The 15,658-nt window shown below is 39.1% G+C and overlaps 1 long non-coding RNA gene across 1 annotated transcript; it reads right to left on the bottom strand.

Moving 5' to 3' along the window:
• Window positions 1–1,698: 1,698 nt before the first annotated feature.
• LOC129646578 (uncharacterized) lies at window positions 1,699–14,041 on the bottom strand. Its single transcript, XR_008712047.1, has 4 exons — window positions 12,474–14,041; window positions 4,240–4,354; window positions 3,298–3,379; window positions 1,699–1,817 (listed from the first exon to the last, which is right to left on the bottom strand). It is a non-coding gene; the product is annotated as an uncharacterized LOC129646578 (long non-coding RNA).
• Between the last annotated feature and the right edge of the window lie 1,617 nt (window positions 14,042–15,658).

Here is a 15,658-nt window from a genome sequence, read left to right as displayed (position 1 = left end):
TAGCGATACATTCTTCTTATTTTTGTTTTAACCATTGCCTTATCCTATAGTATTTGAAACTCTAACGTTACCTTTAACTCTGCACACAAACTACCCCAATTAAGAGGCTATACCTTTAGCAAAACAGCTTGATATTCATAATGCTTAAAGACTTTCCACTGTAAAATCAATTCAATATTTATTGAGCAATATAGCCATTTGTTTTTCCTACTTGGTAAAATTCACAGTGCCCAAAGCATGAAGACACAAGCATAGGAGAGAGGGAACAACATTTCTGACAGCTTAGTTTACACCAGGCTGGGTTAGCCAATGGTCAAGTGTACTGAGTACCTACCACATGCTAGACACAAGCACTGTCTCATTTAACTAAATGAATCCTATTAAAAAGGTATTGTTTTTACACTGAGACTTTTAATCTACTACTCAAACTAGTGGGGGGAGTGAGGGAATTCCAGCGTTCTTAACTACTGGAAGTTCTCATTCATCATATTATAATTTAACTGTTTTTCCTTTTGAAGGTCACAGAGTTCAAAGACTTATCCAAGTTCATGTAACCATTGGGTGTGATAGTCTGTGCTCAACCCCAAGACTCCTAATTATATCACTTACCCAACTGTGCTTAATTATGAATCATTTTATAAGCTCTCTGATGGTATGGTATTAACTTCATTTTATCACCCCTTATACAGCATCACATACAGCTGCACTTCGTAAATGATTTTAATTGTCATACTAATAGTAAGAAAAAGCTGCTCATGATTCTCAGAGAGCCACACAGAGACTATTATTCAGATATTCTGAGGCCACAGAGGGGCTCCTAAGCTCCTTGGCATTGTCCGTTGTCAGTGGCTGCAGGGTTCACTGTGGGGCACAGTTTAACAAGTGCAAGCTGTCAACAGAGATAGATACTGGAACTGGCTAATTCAAAGATGGGACAAGACGTCTGCCTTAAACTCTTCAAGTTAAAGGAGTCATATTCCCGTGTCATGAAAGGGAAATCACACTTTATCCTGCCTGGACACATCCTCTCCTAGGCTGAAATTATGGGCAAATGGCAAATCAGCATGGAGTGGGGGCGAGTGTGGAGGTTTGGGAATAGGATGAACCCTGATGATACAGAGACCAAGCCTCCAAAGATGATTCCTACAAAATCGTCCAGCTGTCTTCTCAGGGAAAATGGGAGCTACGTCAAGCAGATGCTGGTCCCTCTACTTCTGTGGGCAAGCAGTCAAAGAAAACTCTCCAGGCCAGCCCTCATTCTTCATATATATGCTGCAGGCAGTGGCGTCTTCCCAGGGCTTTGGCCAATGGTCACAGACTTAGATGCCTGAAGGGCTCACACAGGAGTAACATGGTTTGAGGGGGTGTCAAAGCAGTTATAAGCGGGCTCTGACCTCTCTTATGGACAGCCTCATCATTCATCTGCCTGGAGGCAGAGTATTTGCTAATTCTCAGAAAGTGATAGATCAAGAACCACCCTGGATTTGTGGTAAACTGGCATCCACCACCCAACTCCATTTGCCATGTGGGAAGTCAGGCCCAGTACTGCCAAAGCTTTCACTTCTTTTAAGAAGAGCCAAAATTCAGATTTCTTTTTTACGTGAAAACCTCCTGGCTTTTTTTAATTTCTGGCAACTAGTTCGAATCATCTTAAACACTGTTTGAGCCGATTGGAACTCTGTCTGCTGTCTGCATGTAGCCTTGGCAAGACCACCAGTTTCTGACTCTGGATCTATAAGTGAGAACTCTTGGGTTCTTCTTCCTCTCCCTGAGGCACATACACGGGAATAGAGAGCTACTGACAGGACTGGATTTGCCTTGAGAAAAAACACAAAATTTTTCTTAGAGAAATAGAAAATGCAAAAATACCCTTGCCAGAACTTGTAAGAAAATTTCTCTTGCCACTAACTGCATCTGTGAAAAGACTGCTGTTAATGCTGTATAATCAATGCCCTGAGGAGACAGTCACCAGTCACAATGAAAGGTGCTTATGTTCTCTTATGGGAAAGCACCACTTCCTGTTATTAGCATCACTACCTACTTGTGGGTTACCTGCAGAGCCCCTGGGTATCAAAAGGATAGGTAATTGGGGTAAACTGAGCATATACTGTGACTATCCCATTTTTATGTTCCAGTAGAAAAATGCCTCCTCCTATCAATAACCTGGAAGTCCTACAGATGACAAAAAGCAAGTCTGCACTCTGTTCTGCCAGACATCATAGCCAAATGGCCAGCCAATATGCCAGTTCTTCAATTCTTTATTGTTAGTAATGAGGTACTAAAGGAAAACAACACAGCTCAGTTTTCTGCATGCTAAATTGAAACTTCAGAGCTCAGAGTTGAGCAGGGGCCGGAGGGGGGGTGGGGCGGTGCGGGAGGGGGAGGGGGACTGATAACCCATTTAGCACAAGGGGCAAGACATCCTTTGTTAAGGAGAAACTTTATGCTTGCAACCACCTGAAGCTCTATGGATGCACATGGATTATCTGTGTTCTCTAAAGTCCAGTGAGGGTTAACCAGATCCAGAACCCCAAGAACATGCAGAGAAAGGCAGTTTATTCTGGGGAATGTGCCCTTATTTGAAAAATCAAATTTCCTAGTCAAAAATCAAATTTTTGACTTTACATCAAAAATTTTAAATTCTTTCATAATAAAAGGAAGTCCCCCGGCCACTTCCTTCTCAGAATGAATGAAGAAAAGCAGTATAAATGGCAACCCACTACAGCATTCTTGCCTGGAGAATCCCACAGATGGAAGAGCCTAGTAGGCTACAGTCCATGGGGTCGCAAAGAGTCGGAAACAACTGAGCGACTTCATTTTCATTTTTACGCTTAGCTTTATGAGATTGCCCCCAAAATTAACCAGAGAAATTAGATGTAATTCCATTGTCTCTTTAGTTCTCTTTTTTTTTCTTTCTAGTATCACTCTTTTTAATTGTCAGAGATTGAAAAATCTTTTCCAACTACCTTATAAGCTAGACTTCTCAGATATTAAATAAAAGCAGTTGGGCCTGAATTATCCAATAACCACAGGGAGTTTTTATCCGCAAGAACATTTTCCCAATGAAAGTATCCATTTTATTAACATTTATTGGGCATCGGTATGTGCTGGCTCTGAGGATAAGACTGATAAGAGAAGAGTCTTTACCATCTAGGAACTTTCTATCTTCTGAGTAAGGGGAAGCACTGGGAGCCCCCTACACAAAGAATTTACAGAAGCAAAGCAAGAGGGAACAAATAATATGCAAGAATAATAAATCTTCAGCCTTAAGGAAATTGTTATTTGAGAAACACTCACTTGAGATAGTTAATGGAACTTGAGATAGTTAATGGAGATCCTGTAGGTCGGCTGGAATTTCCAGAATGAAGGTGAAAGGAATCTAAACAGTGGAAAGTACAGGTAAGCGACTGAGCACACAAGAGTAGAGATTTCTCTGCTCTGAAGTATGAAACAAAATGGTAGGAGGGAGACTTTGAATGGAAGAAAACCTATAGTGTTTGAAACTGAACAATGACAGCAAGCACATTCATTTTATTAATGATTCACAAGTAAGCTTGGAGCACATACCACATACCAAGACTTGTGGAGGTGCTGGGTTCACTGGTTCACTGCAAACCAGAAGACATACCCTTCCCTCCTACAATCCCAATATGCCCTGGAATAAACTACTTTTTAATCACTCTTTTGCCAAAAGTTATCAAATTGGTTTTATTTGGGAGCTTTGTTTTGCTTGTTGAATTTTAGGGAATTTTTCTCTCATGGAAACACATTGCTCATTTATGTTATATAATAGCTTTGCTACGATGAGACAGGAATGAATAAAGAAAAATATACAATAGAAATCAATGAGAAAATCTGACTTACTTTAGGTAAAGTAACTTTACATCCCACTTTGAAAGAGTATATATTCTCTTTACAATAGAGGTGGACTTTTAAAATAGCACTTCCTAAGATACTTGATTTAATTAAACTTTACTTAATGAATTACTAAGTACGGGGAAGTGGTCCGTAATCCTAATGCCCAGATAATCCCTGCTGTACATGGTGGGTTCTCTGTTCATGGATCACAAGACTAAAATCATAGTGTCTCATCTGGAGGCTCTGACGAAAATCTGCTTCCAAGCTCATTCTTGTTAGGTGAGTTCGGTTCCCTGCATTCAGCTGTAGCATGGAGTCCCCACTTCCTTGCTATCATCCTTGCACTGCTCTCAGCTTTTAGTAGCGGCTCACATTCCTTACCAGGTAGTCCCTTCCATCGTTAATCCAGCAATGGCACAATCTTTCTTGTGCTTTGAATCTCTGACTGCCTCTTCTTCAAGCAGCAAAAGAAAACTCTCAGACTTTAAAGGTCCTCCTGTAATTAGATCAGGACCACTAAGATAATCTCTCTTAAAGTAGATTACACCATGTAACATAATAAAATCACAAGAGTAAAATCTATCATATTCACAGATCTGGGAATTATTCAGGGTGTGTCCTCCAGGGAGGTAATAAATCTTGGGTCTGTCTTAGAATTTTACCTATTATATAAATAGAGCATAGTGATGGAATTCAAATGATGCAAAAATGTTCTGAATGGAAATTAAAGAAGTTAGCCTTTCTCTACCTCCCCAACACTATACTGTGGTGATAACCATAGTCAAAACTTTCTTATATATTCTTCCAGAAAAAATATAGAAGATATATATGCACCTGTATATTTTCTCTTTATATTTAAATAACTAGGATCTGATGGCACCTCATTTTTCTCATTTAATCTTTCTGGGCACACTTTCCTTAGTTGCAAATATGGAACTACATTAGTCTTTCTCAAAGCTACACAGGAGTAGCGTTTCATTTCTTTAATAGTTACATAAGAATAAATAAATTGATCAAGAATGAATCATCCTTAAAACCAAAACAGATTATTTATTATCTCAAGGATTTTTAAACTGTGTGCAGAGTCTGGATCAGACCCATTGTTCTCCTGAAACACCTACTTCTCATAGAGCAGATGGGCTCCCCAGGTATCCCTATTTTGGAAGAGAAGTAATTTTCTCCAAGGTAAATTTAAAAAATAACTTCTGGAGGAAGTGATCTGTTTGGATACAAAAGGGTCCTGATGGAATGTCCTCATATGTGAAGGAAGAATACCAAAAAAGAGGAAGAAATGTAAGAAGGAGGAAGAAGGAATAGAGGAAGGGGGGATGAGGGGAAGAAAAGGAAGAAAATAGAAAAGCGGAATAAATCAGTTAAAATTAAAGTCAGGATTTTTCTATGCTTTATAACTAGAATAAAGTTCCACCTTCTGACCACTGCCACATCCTTTCTCCATAGCAACACCAAAAAAATAAAAAGCACTTTATTTCTTTTTTCCAAAAAAAAACCATGCATTTCTTTCTAATTACTGTCATTCTAAAGTTCTTAAACTACAATGTTTGATCTATGGCTTCAGAATACCAATTTTTCATATCTGTTTCTCCTAAGTACTAAAAGACAAAGAGACTTCCACTATCCTTCACTGTTCTTTAAATGGGGACTAGACATTAAAAAATAGATTTGCATTACTGGTCATAACTTGCAAGTCTTAAAGCTTCCACAAAACTCATACATTCAATTTTTTTTACACTGAAGTGACAAGTTGTTCTGCTTTCATCAATTTAAACGAAAACACAGTAAGCGATAATAATGGCCTTAACTTCCATCAGTGTTTTCTCTGAGTGAGGCATCCATGAGTCGAAAGTTCCTCTTCAGAGCTTGGTCCACTGCTCGAAAGTAGAGATGGACCATTAAACCTAATGTGAATGCCTAAGAACTCATGTTAATTTTGAATAATGTGTGATTTGCTCTTAAAAGCTTAGAATTTCTCATCTTTACTGCAAAGAGGTGTCCTAAAAACACACATCTCTACAGGTTAACTAGTGGGACATGAAAACCTAGCAGCAATTTAAGATAAACCCCAAGGTTGTATGAGGCAACTGCCAGGGAGAGAACTGCAACCAAGAGCCTATGAGGAAATCCCATACAGATGGAGACAAGCAGAGACTCTGTCCTGTGCCTGCTCCTCGGGGAGTCCTACACCTTAAGGAACATTTTAAAAAATATTCTAAGTTCCCCTCTGGTGCCTGGGACCATTAGGCAGTGTCATCAGACAGGAAGACTCAGTTCGATAAGGCCACATGTGGGCCCTTTTCTGTTTCTGCCCTTCAGGTGCTATCTAAGCCTCTATCCTGTACAAGGGGTAAACCAGACAGCCTAAAGAGCCTTCAGGAGGAAAACCCTCCTAGCCAACAAAGTATTTCTCTTATGAAGCTATGAGAGTCTGAATGAGACTGGACCTCTGGAGTAGTGCTGACATGACAATTTAGGGGAACCCACATTTCTGAGAAACACAGCACAAATCTAGGGCTCTGGGATACTGTGGTATACTGCCAGCCCTGGGTTTGAGTCAGGCATGTGGGCTGGATCAAAAATTTTTAGAATGAGGTGCCACCTGTGGTCTACAGCACCAAGGGGGCAAGGTGACAGCAGGTGTCCTTCATCCAGGGCTGTCACTCCACTTCCTCCTTGAGTTTGACATCATGTGTCAGGCTATTTCCCCAGGGTTGCCTCACCATCAACAAACTCCTCAAAGAGTTTTCCAGCCTTTTGTTCCCCTATAACCAGAGATTCTTCCAATCCATGTCTTCTTTTCCCCTACATCATGTGTTGATATTGTTCCCCGCTAAGCTGGTCTTAAGCCATGCTGGACAATGGATGGACATTTCTTTTACAAATGGGACCACTTTTCTTGTTCCTATCTTCCCCACGGGTAGAAGTGGTAAAAGGCAGAGGAATACCCAACATTGAAAGAGAACATAATCTAAGAATGCCATGGTCACCACCTAAGAGTTCAAGAGAAGGCATAATTGAAGGATGCATCATTCTATGTTTACACTATAAAAACCTGAACACTAAATTTAACATGACCAGAAAACAACTTATCATTCATCTTTCCTGCATGTACTGGATAAGACTCACATTAGTGATCATCATAAGCAAAGCACAGCAACAACCTTTGAGCAGTCCTAAGAAACCAGTGATCATGGCATGATGGATGATGCAGACTCATGAGTAATAATGTAACCAGCCTTAAATAAATGACATTAGAAAACACAGAGGCAAGAAGATCTATATTGTTTCCATTAAAACTGAATCTGGAGAGCCATGACATTGTGAACAATAACTGTATTACTACCTTTCTCCTCACATAGTGGGAGACATGAAATTAACCAGGAACCATGCATTTGACAATAAAAAACAAGAAGAAACAGCACCTAGGTACTAGCCACTGTGAAAATATTTTATATGCAATGACTGGACAATAAACAAATATGTAAATAGTTCTACTTTATCCATTATTGTGACAGCTGATTGAAATTACCATACCTTATATAGGTCCATGAACACTGTTTTGAATCAAGAAATTTTAATAGAAATAAATTCTACAAAAAAAATTTTTTCCCAAGGCCCTCTACATCCTAGGGATGGCCCTAAGGAAGGGGAGCAGGTAACCTGTAAACATACAATTTCATCCTGTCTCAGTACAGCTACACTAGATTTTATTATATGGTTTGAGAATCTGCATGACTTAATTTAGAAAATATTTTATACACACAGTGAAATAATAACCATAATGTGTTGCAAAAGCTTGGAGACTTTTGCATTTTTGTGCATAAAGCTATCTTGCTTTTATGTTTTTTCCCACTTGAAGATAGTTCTCAGTTATCCAGAATGTAGCTTACTCACATAGTAAGTTAACTGCATAAAATAAACATTTTATTTCTAGAGTGTCTGACCTTCAACACCAAGTATAGATGACCACACTATGTCATTTGTTGGTAGAAACTCAAAGAATGAAAATTAATTTTGATGTTAAACACTTTAATTATAGAAGAAAATCTGCTCTACCAGTCAAATAAATGTAAACAGGTGATTTCTGAAGAAGTATTTATCTCTTGGATTATTGTTGACTTTTTAATGAACATATATACTTCAGTTTTAACTATTTTAAAACTTCCATCATATCAATGATCTGCACTACCATATTTGTATCTACAAAAAGAATTATTCATAGATGATTAACCTGCATTTATGACTTAAAAACCATTAGTCTGGTCAAACAATTACTTGACCAAACCTCTAAGAGAGGTTAATAGTGGAGTTCTAGTTCCAGTTTAAGAAATCATAGTTTATTTCCAAAAACAGGCAAGAAATAATTATGAAAAGGAAAGTTTTTAATTAAATATTAAACCAATATTTTAAACCAACTCAGAGAAGATATAATTACTATAACATGTCTCCTTCCTCTTACCCACTGGATCAAGTGAAGTCACTCAGTCGTATCCAACTCTTTGCAACCCCATGGACTGTAGCCTGCCAGGCTCCTCCATCCATGGACTTTTCCAGGCAAGGATACTGAGTGGGTTGCCATTTCCTTCTCCAGGAGATCTTCCTGACCCAGGGACCAAACCTGGGTCTTCCACACTGCAAGCAGACTCTTACCCTCTAAGCTACCAGGGAAGAATCTTACCTACTATTTTACCCTAAAAAGGAACTCAGAAAAATGCTACTAGAGATGCTTGGCCTGTCAACATTTCACTCTCATGGGATTTTAACATTTCAAATGCTACTGAATTTCCTTTCAATAAATCTTACAAATATAAAAGTTAAAGAATAAAGCATTCTTATTACACAGTACATTAAAATGTAAAATTTGAGGTTCACTTTTATATTTACAAATTTTGTCTGAAAAAATTTAAACACAAACATTCTGTCAGCACCACTATTCTTGTTTTCAAAATTTAGCAGATTTTTTATTTTGATTGATATGGTTATAAAATGCATGCAGGCCACAGGGAAAGTATAAGGAATAATTCAGAGTTTTGGAAATAATTCTTTTTCTTTTGACTCACTCAATCTTGTTTTCTTTCTGTCAAACAAGATAGGAATTACCCAACTTTCAGAGATACTTTATATGTTATCTAACCCTTCACTGACTATGCTAAAGCCTCTGACTGTGTGGATCACAACAAACGGGAAAATTCTTAAAGAGATGGGAATACCAGACCACCTTACCTATCTCCTCAGAAACCTGTATGCAGATCAAGAAGCAACAGTTAGAACCGAACATGGAACAATGGACTGGTTCAAAATTGAGAAAGGACTACATCAAGGCTGTATATTGTCACCCTGCTTAATTAACTTATATGCAGAGTATATCATGTGAAATTCCAGGTTGGATGAATCACAAGCTGGAATCAAGATAGCTGTGAGAAATATCAATAACCTCAGATATGCAGATGATCAGGAAGCAACGGTTAGAACTGGACATGGAATAACAGACTGGTTCCAAATAGGAAAAGGAGTTCGTCGAGGCTGTATATTGTCACCCTGTTTATTTAACTTATATGCAGAATACATCATGAGAAACACTGGACTGGAAGAAACACAAACTGGAATCAAGATTGCCGGAAGAAATATCAATAACCTCAGATGTGCAGATGACACCACCTTTATGGCAGAAAGTGAAGAGGAACTCAAAAGCCTCTTGATGAAAGTGAAAGAGGAGAGTGAAAAAGTTGGCTTAAAGCTCAACATTCAGAAAATGAAGATCAAGGCATCTGGTCCCACCACTTCATGGGAAATAGATGGGGAAACAGTGGAAATAGTGTCAGACTTCATTTTTCTGGGCTCCAAAATCACTACAGATGGTGACTGCAGCCATGAAATTAAAAGACGCTTACTCCTTGGAAGGAAAGTTATGACCAACCTAGATAGCATATTCAAAAGCAGAGACATTACTTTGCCAACAAAGGTTCGTCTAGTCAAGGCTATAGTTTTTCCTGTGGTCATGTATGGATGTGAGAGTTGGACTGTGAAGAAGGCTGAGCGCCGGAGAATTGATGCTTTTGAACTGTGGTGTTGGAGACGACTCTTGAGAGTCTCTTGGAATGCAAGGAGATCCAACCAGTCTATTGTGAAGGAGATCAGCCCTGGGATTTCTTTGGAAGGAATGATGCTAAAGCTGAAACTCCAGTACTTTGGCCACCTCATGCGAAGAGTTGATTCATTGGAAAAGACCCTGATGCTGGGAGGGATTGGGGGCAGGAGGAGAAGGGGACGACAGAGGATGAGATGGCTGGGTGGCATCACTAATTCGATGGATATGAGTCTGAGTGAACTCCAGGAGTTGGTGATGGACAGGGAGGCCTGGCGTGCTGCAATTCATGGGGTCGCAAAGAGTCAGACACGACTGAGCTACTGATCTGATATGAATGGCAGAAAGCAAAGAGGAACTAAAGAGCCTCATGATGAAGGTGAAAGAGGAGAGTGAAAACGCTGGCTTAAATCTCAACATTCAAAAAACTATGATCATATTATCTGGTCCCATCACTTCATGGCAAATAGATGGGGAAACAATGGAAACATTGGCAGACTTTACTTTCTTGGGCTCCAAAATCACTGTGGACGATGAATACAACCATGAAATTAAAAAATATTTGCTCCTTGGAAGGAACGCCATGACCAACCTAGACAGTGTGTTAAAAAGCAGGGACATCACTTTGCTGACAAAGGTCTATCTAGTCAAAGCTATCGTTTTTCCAGTAGTCATGTATGGATGTGAGAGTTGAACCATAAACAAGGCTGAGCATTGAAGAACTGATGCTTTCAAATTGTGGTGCTGGAGAAGACTCCTGAGAGTCCCTTGGACAGCAAGGAAGTCAAACCAGTCAATCCTAAAGGGATAAACCCTGAATGTTCATTGGAAGGATCAATGCTGAAGTTTGAATACTTTGGCCACCTGATGTGAAGAACAGACTCATTGGAAAAGACCCTGCTACTGGAAAAGATTGAGGGCAGAAGGAGAAAGGGGTGAAAGAGAATGAGATGGTTGGGTGGCATCACCAACTCAATGGACATGAGTTTGAGCAAACTCCAGGAGATCATGGAGAACAGAGAAACCTGGCGTGTTGCAGTCCATGGGGTTACAAAGAGTCAGACATGACTTAGTGATTGAACAACTACTAGTTTCTTGGTAATAAAGAGTAAGTTCCAAGCCTTTTTGTTTGGAAATGCAACAACAACAAACAATGGGTTTATATTTCTTCAAAAAGCAGTTATCTTTTGAAACAGAATCCCTGGTAAATCTTAGAACATGAAATTATGTGATTTTCACAAATAAATCATAAATTATATAATATTTAAAACAATTCTCTGACTTTTCAGTACTGACCTTTATATGGATAAATCTCAAAAATTAAATGCTGACAACTTTTCATCCTCCAAATCCAGCAAAAATCACTTGCAAGCATGAAAATATTCAACCAAAATCAACATCACATGGCTAAATAGAAAACAGCAAGCACCTGCTTGCTCTAAAAAGAATATTTTAGATTTAATTAGAAGATATTGATTATAAACAAGCCCTAGCATGGCGGAATCAAAGAATTTTATAATTTCTCTAGACCAAAATATCGTATTGAGAATCAGTAATATTTAATTCAGTGCATCAGTTAGCATATTTGGACATTATATTTGGTTCAAAGCCCAGTTTTTATGTCTGTGAAGGATTCAGACTTTCACTGTGAAATCATGAAGCCTTGCCCAATGCAACAGAAATGCTTCCTTTAAAATATTTCTGTTCCCTGTGTCCTTTTTTTAACAACTCTATGTATGCTCTGTTTTTCTAAGCATCAGGGTCAACCTGACATTTCCTTGAGGACTGTGCCTATCAGCTAGAATCACCATTCTTCCACTTGCTGAATCAGCCCACCCTTGTACCACTAGCTGGTAGGAATACAAGGAGATCTGCAAATTTTGCAAATTTTAGCTGAATTAGAATGGGCTCTAAGCCATTATCTTTAAAACCGGTACAGATTTTCAACATCTACACAATCAGATTTCTAATTACAAAAGACCCCAGAAATACATACCACTTCAGGCTTGGATGGACTGTTTGATTCCAAGTGAAAATCTTTTATCATATCATCCAGATGACTACCATATACTAAGGCCACAATAACTGTTCCTATTATGACAGGACATCATTCTAACTTGGAAATCCAAGCTTTTAGAAAGAATGCTATAAATAGAGTTAATATTAGACAAACTACCACAATTGGAAGGAAGGGAACAGATATCAGTCAGAGTTCAAATTTCCAACCTTTGCGGCTTTGGTCCTTTGCCAACCATGCTTCTTCTCTATATGCTGATGGATACAGACTGCACAGAGAACACTACCGAACTGAAGGAACTTTTCTTCTTCTGTTACAAAGGCTTATTAAGGTCAATAGAATAGACTTCAACAATTCAGAGAGGATAGTTTATTGTTGCCAGAATTCTGGTTGAAAGCAACATTGTATTGTTTAATTCATCGGGACAAAATAAGTTAAAATATATGGGCAGACTCCCTGTCATATGTCTGGAAAATCAAAGCCTGAGACAGTAGGTACCTGAAGTTCATTGAAGGAGCGCTCTTCAGGAAAAGCTCTTCAGGGCAGGGAATAACAAGCAGGAGAGAGAGGAAAGAGCTGAGAAAGGATGCGGTCCCATATACAGACCAGTCTTGACTTGATCCATGTGATCACACCCCAGAATTATGACCCTCTCTTCTGATTCAAGAGGGCCAGCTATTTGTAGCCCCATATCCATCAATCACTAGCTGCATAACCTCTTGCGAGATGCAGCTGCCATCAGCAATTCTCTGGAAGAGGACAGAGAGAGAGGAGGGAGGTGGGGCATGCAGCTGTGGGTCTTTAGCTACCAACAGCAGCTGAAGAAGAAATGGAAAGAGATTTAGGCAGGGCACCCACAGTAGCTACTATGCTACTTGTGATTCACTCAGAAATTAGAAAAGAACACCTAGGACTCCATCAAATTTTAGACAGACTGGAAAGGGTCACCTCTTACATCAACAGGTGAAGTCATTGAGATGGAATGGCTGGCAATCTTACCCAGTTGCCTTTAATTGTATTATACCCTATGACTTGTGCTTCCTTGGCTTGTTAACAATCTACAGCCTCTGACATAATGTATCCTTAACCTATTTTGGTGCTCTTAATTCAGAATTATTCCTTCTTCCCGTATGAAAGAGAAGCTGCCAATTTTGAGAATATCCATTAAGTTAAGGGCACAAGGCAGAACGTTAACATTCAACTTAAAGAAAAAGCAATAGACTTTATAAATTACAAAGCGCATTTCTTTTTTAATAGAGGAATGAGGTTTTCTGCTGAGAGATCTGGGGCAGTAGAAAGAAGTTTCCTTTCCTAAGGTACAAGTTTTATTTGCATTCCATGAGTCATGTTACATGGAAATCCTTCACTCAATAAGAAACGTACACTTCTGCTGTGGTTTGTGACCCTCCCTGTCTCTCAGTTATGGGCACTACAAATTCCAAACATGCTGTAAATCACTGTCCCCCATCTTTCCTCCAAGACTTTGTGCTGGAGATGGACTGATTCACATCTTCATCTCCATGATGTACAGAAACAATCAAAACAAATATAAGCCTTTATTATCCAACAGGTACTAAATAAAAATCCAAAGGCTTCTGATAAATTGGTAGTCTTGACTCAGATTGGTATTTTGAACCCACCAAACAACTCAGACATAAAATGGTGCATTTGCAACTTTCCTCCTCTCCATTGTGAGGTGATTGATTTTGTCTGGATGTCTAGAGAACCAGCCAGCTTTATATTTGAGTTCATTAGAAAAACCAAGAAAGAAGGAAAAGATCTGCCTATCTGAATAGCAAAGTCCCCATTTCTTTCCCTTTTGACCTAATCAATATGAGATGGCACTAAAAATAATGGTTTCAAAATCTTAACTAGAAATGCCAGCTGGCCACAAAAGGCTTCCTTAAAAGGGCATGTGGGAATCCATAGGGAGAGTCATCATTATACTAATCCATTCAGAATAGTTGATTTCTCTACTTCTGAGTCCAGATATCTGTCCTGGATTCTGCAGCAGCCAAGGCAGTGGGAGTTTTTTTTTTCTGAAGCAAACAAATCTCCCTGTTTCATACTGATCCAACCTAATTCTAGCCACCCAGCCTACACATTATATATTTCCTATTTTGAGAAAAACATTCCTGGAACAGGGAGTGGGCAGTGGACTCAATTCTATTTTCCACTAAATTAAGACACCTTACAGATAAGGAAAGCTACATTTTCTGTGACAGGGAAGAAGGCAGAATACTTGCTGCAGCGAAAAAAATTACAAACCAAGAATCAGAGGATAAGAGGAAAATGGCAGATTGACTTCCGGTTAAAGGACAGCTGTAAGCTATTATAAGGCTTCCTCTGGCATCCCCCCTCTTATTCCTGGGCTCCATACCCATCTGTGAAAAAATCATTTCCCCACAGCAGAGCAAACTTCAGCTTCTCAAAGGCTTCTAACCCCTAGCCTTATACAGACAAGACCCTCGAGTTATAATTAGCTTTCACTGGCCCTTCTCCAAATATCTTGTAGCCTAGGGGCAACAAAAGCTGTCAGTCAGCATGACCAATTCACTGCTATTTATATCCGGGTTTAGTGGCCATTCTTGTGGCCACAATTGTATTCTGATCTTCTCCAGAGGTAGTATTGAGTGTCAACGCAGTTTTGTTCATACTCAGATCAAGCTGATACACTATCTCTGGGGATCAGAATCCTGATTTGTGAGAGCAAATTGGCAGTTTCTGGTTTTATTATCCATGCAAGAGGGTAAGACTTTATTTTTAGTACTTGTATTTAGTTGGGGAGATCAATGAATATCTTTATAAAATGTATTCATAAAATAAGGACAGGAACATGGAGAAGGAAAGAAGTAAAAACTTAGTAAAAATTTGTGGAGTTTATAGAAGTCTAAGATTAGACTGGTTTTCTGTATTAACACTAATACAAATTTACCTCTTTAATGAGCTTGAGCATAGTCTCGTAACTGAAAATTTTACCTCTTCAGAAATTCAAAAGGAAAAGAGAACCTAGGTGGCCAAAGCACTAAAACCAGAGGAATAGCCTTCCTGCTAATAAAATTAACCGACTTTTTTTTCCATGTTTACAGGTACCAGACACTGTAAAGAGTTTACTATACTATGAAGTGTTATCACTTCTGGAACACATGCTAGTCGGTAGCACTGAAACCCAGCTGGAACATTTACTAGTTGTATATCCCCAGAAAATATATTTCTGGATATCATTCTCTATGTTTGTTTGTTTGTTTTTAAAATGAGTGTTGGAAGTAATCCCAATATACAGGCTGTAGTAAGGTTAAATGAGTTAATACATGTGAAACACTGAGCATAAAACCTGGCATATGGAAAGAGTTTAAATAATTCTTGTCTGTTACTATAATCCACTCGCTAAAGATGAAAAAGTGGAGGTTTAAAAGGTTAAGTAACTCTCTCAAAGTCATACACTGATTAATGAACAAAGCTAGGGTACAGTTCTGGAGAAGGCAATGGCACCCCACTCCAGTACTCTTGCCTGAAAAATCTCATGGACGGAGGAGCCTGGTGGGCTGCAGTCCATGGGGTCGCAAAGAGTCGGACACGACTGAGCGACTTCACTTTCACTTTTCACTTTCATGCATTGGAGAAGGAAATGGCAACCCACTCCAGTGTTCTTGCCTGGAGAATCCCGGCAAGGGGAGCCTGGT

This window comes from Bubalus kerabau, chromosome 3 (assembly GCF_029407905.1).
Source record: "Bubalus kerabau isolate K-KA32 ecotype Philippines breed swamp buffalo chromosome 3, PCC_UOA_SB_1v2, whole genome shotgun sequence".
Lineage (NCBI taxonomy): Eukaryota > Metazoa > Chordata > Mammalia > Artiodactyla > Bovidae > Bubalus > Bubalus kerabau.
The sequence above is the reverse complement of the archived record's forward strand: the minus strand, read 5'-3'. Positions and strand labels throughout refer to the sequence as shown.